This window comes from Argiope bruennichi, chromosome 9 (genome assembly GCF_947563725.1).
Source record: "Argiope bruennichi chromosome 9, qqArgBrue1.1, whole genome shotgun sequence".
NCBI classification, from domain to species: Eukaryota; Metazoa; Arthropoda; class Arachnida; order Araneae; family Araneidae; genus Argiope; species Argiope bruennichi.
Window position 1 is genome coordinate 24272685 of NC_079159.1, and position 9283 is coordinate 24281967.

Sequence of the window (9283 nt, forward strand, 5' to 3'; positions counted from 1 at the left end):
AGATGTACTTGCATCATATTTTATGCGGTTTGGATCAATAAATAAATGTACTTACTGCTGAAGAAATTAGGTAGTCTACACTTTTATGCAATCCTCCGGTCCTATTAATCATATATAGCAAAATATTCTTCAAACATTGATATTATAGGCAGCAATATAAGTTCATTTTGCCTATGACTGAAACGGATCGAGTTAAGAAATTACAAATATCAATTAGGACAATTTTAATGGTTACTTGGAAAAAGACGCCCAATCAATATTAAAAGGAAGCAGTGACTATTGATTAATCTTAACAAGTCAAATAATTGGAATTCAAAATTTTATAACTCGATCAGTTTTGATCAGAGAAGAGGGGAATTTTAGTTGCTTAAAATTTTAGTGTGGAGAAAGTTTAAATAAATATGACTAATAGGATTGGAGGATTGCATAAAAATTTAGACAATCTCATTTGTTTCTGTCAAACTTCAAACAATATACAATATAATATCATTTGAGAATATAATGATGATTTCATGGTACAGAAATTACCTTCTTGTATGCCACCACTGTTTGAATCAGTATCGACAGCATACCTGTTGGATTTAGAGTAAAATAGCCTCTCCCTCTATAATAAATAGAATAAAAAGCTTGTTAATTTTCCATATAAAAATATATTACTATAAAAATTATAAATTTATTCATAAACATGAATAATCAAGAGCTCAAGATTTCGTGTCACTCAAATGTTTCAATAATTGCCTTAAAAGCGGGATAGCCTGGTGAGTAGCGCGTTGGATTCGCAGCCAAATCCCGCCAACGGAAGATTTTCTGTATGTGCGTGGTGGCTGGTGCACATATAAATCTGTCGTGGTCACAAAGTCCTCCATGTCGAGAATAATACCACTGGGGGTACTAGTTCAGAGGTGATCGTTCTCTGATTCAGGTCTAAATGACGATCTGCGGATGAGTGAATGAAATGCATGAAAGAAGTCCGCCCCGTAAGAAGGGTTGTGACGCGTGAGTAGCTAAGACGTACTCTTGGCCCTAGATGGCGCTACTGAAAAACAAGAGACGCTCTGTCGGCTTAAAATAAATGACTTCATCAGAAGGCTTGTCTATGACAAGTGCCATTTGAAACAACAATATTTTCCTTATAGGTTCTACTGTTAATAATAGAAGAAAAGAAATATTTTCAGATTTACTTATTTTTTTCTGATGCGAAATTCCATAGGTATGAAAAAGTGGTGAAAATAATGCATGAAAAACGTTTCATTCTTTAATACTGAAGTTTATTAAGAAATTCAAAAATGAATTTATGATTCATATTTTATAAAGCAATAAATGTTTAATGATATTTTAAGTGCGAAACAAGAATCTTAATCACTAAATTGTAACATCCATGTACAAAAAGAAAGGTACAATATCATTATCTAGTTTAGCAATAATTTTTATTTCAAATGAAAAAAATATGTATTTTTTTTCTAAAAAAAAATTTAAAAAATACATCATAACAAGCATACCAAACTTTTTAATGAATAAAATTGTGCACCCGGTAGTTAATTCGTGAAACCATCCTTACAGACAAATAACAGCCATTCAACTTACAGAACTTTCAATTTTCAATTCTTTTGTACTTTTAACTTTTAATAACGATTTTGGCAACTTTGAGGGATTGTCTTCCAGTTCTTTTTTAAAAAAAGAACTAGAAGACAATCCCTCAAAGTTGCCGGTTTCAAAATAGAAACTCTACTCATCTTTCACGCTAAATTATATATAGCATATTGTACAATGGTAAATCCAAATAATCTTTATATATATATATATATATATATATATATATATATATGCCAAACAGTGAAATTAAAAATGTCCTTTATCCCAAATTTTTTTAATTGTAATTAATTAGTTATCATTAATTTCTGTTGAGGATCCTAAAACTTCTTCAGGGCTGAATATAAAAATTCGAAAATTGTTACACATAAAGGTTATATTTGATTTTTCTTATAAACATATACAGTAAATAAACATTGGCAAAGGCATGGCTAGTACCTTATATTTTATCATCCTGCAATCTAAAACGTAAGTGAATATTACTCGGTGCATCGATACTGTACTTGCATTTTGTTTTTAAACCTGCGGGAGTGATCACACCAAAACTTTCTAGCTTACTCTCTAATAAATTTGTCGTGAAAGAAAACTCCTTTCATGGCACTGGCGTACAGTAGTTACGAAAAATTAACTTTTAGCGTGAATTTAGCATTTTTACTGAATCTATCTATCGTGCCGTACTTAAGGAGTTATTTGGCGATTAATCCTTGGCGTGCTTTAATAGTATCCAAAAATAGAATTTGTATTTAAGACATGTATTTTCTTAACCGAATGAACCAAACATTTGACACAAAACTGAACTTGTAGTCACTAAATTTCATGCCAAATTTGATATATTTAAGTCATTGCGTTTTTGAATGATCGCGTTTACATGTTTCTGAAAATACAGACAGACAGATAATCAACCCTTCTTTATATATGGCTCAAAATTCGACAGACGTCTATATTAAAGATGTTAAATTTGGGTATCGAATTTTATCTCTTCGTTTTATAATTATCATGTTATATTCGAACAGGCGGACTTCCTCTGAGAGGATTTTATATAAAATGTGATAAAAATTTGCACATTTGGTATAAAGACTGTATACCAGATTTGTACTGTCTAGCTCAAAGCGTTTTTTGAGTTATCTATGTCACAGACAGATAGACATTTTACAAAATTCTAGTCAGGGAGGTCTAAATCATGGGTATTCGTCAAATCTCGAGTTCGAATTTGTTGACGATTACTATACTTTCTCTATACGACGTACACAAGAAAGTAAAAAACAAAAAAAAAAGCTGTGTTAAAAATGCTGATGGTATACAGTTCCTGTCCATCGTATCTTGTTTTTTATATTTTTATCGAACAAGGGAGAAGATGACATGTGATATTTTTTATATATATGCACGATAGTTTGAAATGTACCCTTCAAACCCATTGGCAACAAAATTGAACGGGAAGTACCTCAGAAGCTATAAAGTGACGCTTTCTGTATTATTTATCGTCCCATTTCCCGACCGCGACCCTTGCTCTACTCCACAACTCCATTGAAGGAAAAGCCCATAAATTTCCGGAGCTCTCGATCATGTTTATTAGATTTACCGCTGATGCACCTCTCGAACGGGTGTATTAAAGAACATTCTTAGTGTAGAAACAAACGGTATTTTCTTCTCCGGTTCCAAAACAAGAGCTTAAGCGCAGTTACCAGCGCAACAAAGGCTGCATCTCGGCCCAAACAGAAACAATGCTTGGGAAAATAAACACTCGGTGGTGGAGATTTTCGGAAAAGAGCACTTCGAAAAATACCCGCTCCTCCACCCCTGCACACACACCTGAGGCACTTAAAACATTTTACTGACGCCCCCCCCCCTCCCCGAAAAATTCGCGTGATCTGTGGCACTTCCACGTATAACTCTTTTCCGGTGGCCGTCTATTATTGCGTCAGCCTTCCTTTATGGCCCAAGATATCTTTGTCAGAAGTTGAATGGATCACTTTCGATAGAATGCCATTTGGAAGTTTTCGGTTTAGGAATGCGTTCATCAAGAAAATTACGGAAGCGAATCATTTTTGGGAATGAGATAGATCTACGAAATTTTCTAATCAAATCGATAGTAAAGTTTCAAAACATTAGTTACTCATCATTAAAACATCAGTGGTGCATTAAAAGAATATATATATATATATATATATATATATATATATATATACTAACAGACCCGGCCACTCGTTGCTGTGGCTAAGGTTTTTGTTATATTACATAGTAATAAACTATTCAAGGGAACGGTAGGAGAACACCAGTCATGGGGACCACCATGCTTTTTTACACAGATGCCATTTGTAAAAAAACATGGGGACCTCCATGATTGATTTTCTACTACCGTTGATATTGAGCAAAAATCAATACAAAAAAAATTTAAATTTCTATATTTTTTGTATTCAAGTTTGTAACAAATGAGTACATTACAAAGTTGTTAGTAAAAAGCACGTAACACTTAAACTTATAAATGAGGTAGGTAGAGCAGATAGTTTTAAATCTTTGACAATAATGTTTATTATTTTGAATTATAAATACTTTTAATTTCAATTTAATTTAGCACTAATCGGTGCACAATATTTTTGGTTAACCTGTCTTTAGCTAACACAAATAGATTTGACGGTTTTCCTACACGTGAACATGCAACATATAGTTGCCCATGAGAAAAACATGGATTTTCCATCTAAATCACAAATGGACATTGTTTGGCCTTGAGACTTATTTATAGACATGGCAAAAGCTAAACGAATTGGAAACTGTAACCTTTTGAAGGGTATCGTAGATTCTGATGGTATCATCGGAATACGTGGCAACAGGACCACTTCTCCTTTAAACTTTCCAGTTAAAATGGCAGCTTCAAGTATATTTCCGATGGTCTTTTTGATGACCAAACGTGTACCGTTGCATAATCGAGGTGGATTCAAATTACGCAGGAGAATAATAGGTGAACCAATCTTTAATCGAAGGTTATGTGGTGGCATTCCAGGTATATCGAGTGAATTTAAAAATTCAATTGGAAAATTTACACTGGTGGTTACGTGGTGGTTATGCCATTAAATTGTAGCTTATGTGAAACGTTGGTACTTTTAACACAGCGCCATCTGTTAGAATACTTACTAAATCCAGTCAACAGATACCGCCATCTGTTACAATCGCTTGGAGCTAACAGATAATTGTGACTGTCAAATAATGAACAAATAATTTGTTCCTTCTTAACACCTTCCTTCTTAGTATAAACCCTTTATGATGTATAATAAATACTCTAACTTCAGTGATACAGATTCTGGCTTCCTCAGCTTAAAGGAAAGATTTAAAAAAAAAGTTCTATATTCCACACATGAAGTTGCCATGAGATTTATTCCGTCATTGATACATTTGTCTGTTGCAATAATTCAAAATTCATTTACAAAATGAAATCAGTTTCAGAAACATTTATTAAATAATGATAAGCATTGTAGCTGAAGTAAATGATAGCTGAGTTGATGATAGCTGACATAACTTGATACGTACATGCAGTTTATTAGTAAAGAAATGAAAAACTGAAACGATTATTGTAACCATTTTTTATTATCATATCTTTAATAATTTATATAAAAAAAGATTAAATTTCATTTAGCATACAAATGAGTTAATATTTTTTTATTATCCGATTAGAGGAACTTATTATTGGCTCGTTCACTTACCTTTTTTACGATATCCTTAACAAAAGAAATAAAATCATTTAATTGAAAATTCAATGAAGGTAACAAATGTTGTGTGCCGTACAACCTTTTTCTTAGAAAACAGTCAGATAAAGAATCGGAATTCATTCAAAACGAAAAGTAATAATTATCCGTGTGCACCTCCAAGTATTTTCCCAAACTTCTTTATAATTATAAAAAGCAGAATTTTAGTATGTTATATTAATCAGTGATCCGTTAAAACGTTTGTAATTAATCATTTTCAAATAAAATATCTTATTTCTGAGAATTGCCACCATGCACAGTAATACAAAATTCAAACATAAGATCGTGATACTTTATCCGTTGCAACGTATCAAATTTATTGTATGCATTAAAAAATAATTGTGGAAAATGATATCTTATTCCTGAAAAACGTTTTCGGATAGAATCATAAATAATTCGAACATTCGGATTCGATACGTAACGCAAATGCGTGAGTTTTTCTGCGCCAGTTGGGGTAACGCTATGCAAATTAGAAATTTTTAATTTCCTTTATTCTGTTTTATGTTAATTCAAAAGTACTTCAGAATGAATCTGAAAGATCGATTAATTAACAATGTTTAATTTTAAATGCATCAAGCATTAAGAAAATAAATAGAATCGTTTCAAATAATCAGCCGAAAAATCTTAAGCCTAGCCTCATGACTGTTGGGGAAAAAAACTGAAGCCGTACTCATTTGGCGGTGGGGAAAATGAAAAGATTTTTTTGGCTGGAAATTTAGTTTTTAATTAATAATTAAAATTCTAATTAAGAATTCAAAAAAAGGGCTATCCTATCTTTTAAGTTAGATCAAACTGCACACGGTGTGCAAATTTGATTAAAATCAGTTAAGTAGTTTAGGATTCCATCGCGGACAAAGAACGTGACACTAATTTATATATATTAAGATTAAGATATATACACATACTAGAAGTACCCGTACAGCGTTGCCCGTGGAATAACATCCAAGAGGAAAAATTAGGTTTAGACTTAAGTCTAGCCCCCACCCGATATGACATAGGAATGTCATGCGGGATCAAAAAGATATTTAGAAATCATCAAAAATAATTACAAAACAATTATTTATAGCACATATTCAGAAATATTTAGGGCTAAGCTTTGATATACAGTCATTTTGCGCCTTGCGAGGTTGGCAATCTTTCGGTGTCACTTTTGTTACCGTTACCCTACTACTGCCGTTCTCGCCACAATCAGCCATTTCGCTAAAATTTGGCGATAAATTATTTTTTGGCGAAAATGACTGTATATCAAAGCTATTCCTAAAGCTGAACAATATGGACTGACTTTAGAGATGGTTCCTATTGAAACCGAAGCATTATTTCTGTAATCCACACATGGATCGAAATTCAGAGAGGTGTACTCCTTTTCGGACTAAATATCAGGAACGTGTGTTCTTTCATTTCTTCTCCTGTATCTCAAATTTAAATGTCTTTGTCTGTCAGCAGACAGGTAAGATTCATTCTGTCGCTGTAATTCAATGGCAGTGCGATTTGAAGAGAGACGGTTACTTCGCTCAACCAGAAAACTCTCCTTTGAAGAAAGTGTGGACATTCTTTCTCTGATATTCGCTAACTTAATGTTTCTTTTCTCTACATTTTCATTATCGAGCAACAAACGAAACGTTTTAGCATTTAATGTGCTCCGGTCAAGGGTGAATTTCCTTCTTTTGGCGATAATGAGACTTGAATGGCTGTTTAAAATCAGACGTAAACAAAGAAATGTATCGCATACGAATACCACACATCTTGCTATTTGCACATGCGAAGTTTGAGATTTCCGCTCATGCGCGGATAAGTGTAAAGCACAAATACTGCTGCTTTACGAATGCGCGAATCGTAGTAGGAAAATAATTAAAATCGCAATTATAAAATTCCTTTTTTTATTTTGATATGACTCCAATATATTACAACTTTCCCCAATAAATGCTCTACAAAATGGTACAAATATCTCCAATATCAGTTAAGTATTTCTCGAGTTTTTAGAGTTTCAACATACAGACGCTTTCAGGAGACTTCATTTTATACTATGTATAGATATTACAATGAAAATCCGAAATCAGTCAAAACGCGAATTAACTAGGGAAAACGCGTTCTGACCGATAGCGCTAGGGAGATCCGAATTAACTATGTAAAACGCATTCTAACTGACAACGCTGTGGAGAACCCGTTTTCTCTAGTTATTTCAGGTGTTGTCCAGTTAAAACCATATGAATCTAGATTTCTTGCTTATGAAATTTTCAGTCGTCTATCTTTATTCATGCCGGAACGTGTTTGTACTGTTGATTTATTTACGATGAGGGAAGAAAATGTTAATGCTTTTTGTGCCAAAAATTGCAAAAATAAATTTCTTGGACAATTATTGTTTTTTACATTAAAATAAACAGAATAACTTTAAAGCTATTACATATTATGAATGCAACACTCTCTTATCTGAGGTTGAAGAAGTAAACTCTGCCGATAGCAAGACTTCAATTCAATACCGCAAATTAAAAACGTTTGATATTCTTGAAATGAGTGGAGTAAGGAAGTTGTTTTTTTTTCAAATGAGGCCATAAAATATTATTTACCAGTTGAAGACATTTTTGTTGCTATCGAATTTGCACATGTGGTTATAGGACATGGGGATAGAAACAGACTTAAAATTGAAAATTCAAGAACATTTTCTAACATAACTACTGAGAGGATACAATTTTTTTTTCTCGATGTGTGAAACATGTCAACAGAAAAAAATTGAAAAAAGGAAAGACTTGGTTTCTAATTCACTATTATTCACTCAGAAATGAATCGACGCTTCCAAGTGGATTTGATTGACTTGCAATCTCAAGCAGATAATGAATTAATGTTTATTATGATTTACCAGGAATATTTAACTAAGTTTGTGTTACTACGACCACTTCAGAGCAAACGAACGAAAGAGGTTGCTTTGTAAGTACTTGATATCTTTTGAAGGGTTCCTTGCATACTGCTATCTGATAATGAAAGAGAGGTTTGTAAATTCCGTTATAGAGTAGTTATGTACGTATTGGCCAGAATTGAAGATTGCTCTTGGGAAACCTCGTCATAGCCAATCGCAGGGTTCGGTTGAGAGGGTCAACCAAGACGTAGAAAATAGGTTGGTTTCATGGATGAGAGATAATCAGACTACAAAATGGTCAAATGGTCTTCGTTTTGTCCAATTCATGAAAAACACAGCTCTACATTTACGAATTAAACAATCTCCATATAAATCTATATTTGGGATTAAACCAAAAGTCGGAATGACAACCACAACCTTGCCGTCAGATGTTATAAAAAAACCATCTAGATGGTTACTGCCTCAAAAGCAAGTATGTTTTCTAGCAGCAAAAAAGATATGTAATTTTTCCGAAGGCAATGCCATTAGAGAATAAAAAATACAATTAATACAAGAATAAATTTTGGATATCCAGACAGTAGGTTTCATGTTTAAGATTGTAATCAACATATGACCACCAGTGAAACAGTATAGAGTCTCAAAATGGCGAATTTTCGAGCATTTGTTGCAACTTTTGGCTTCAGAAGTCAACTTGATGTTTAGTTGAGATAAGCTAAGAATGTTTTATGAAAGTGGGACAATGAAGTCTCGTAAAAATTTCGAAACATTATCACATAAAATAGCGCATGTATTATTTAATAAACTTCATGGTTAGCCCAAAACAAAATATTTTGAATATGCCCTAAAACTCAGCAAACATTTTCCGAACTCTATAACACTGACATGTATAACTTCATATTTTATTTTTATTTTTAACACTTATTTTTTGGTAGTTTATATAAACTTTATAAATATGTTTTTATTTTGTATTAAGCAATAAAAGGTTATATTATTATAACATTTTATAAGACTTTACTTACTTTAGAGCATAAAGCCTATCTTTTGTGTGAGACAGCCGTCAAAATTTTTTTTAAACAAAAATAAAACTAAATTAAATTTTATTTAT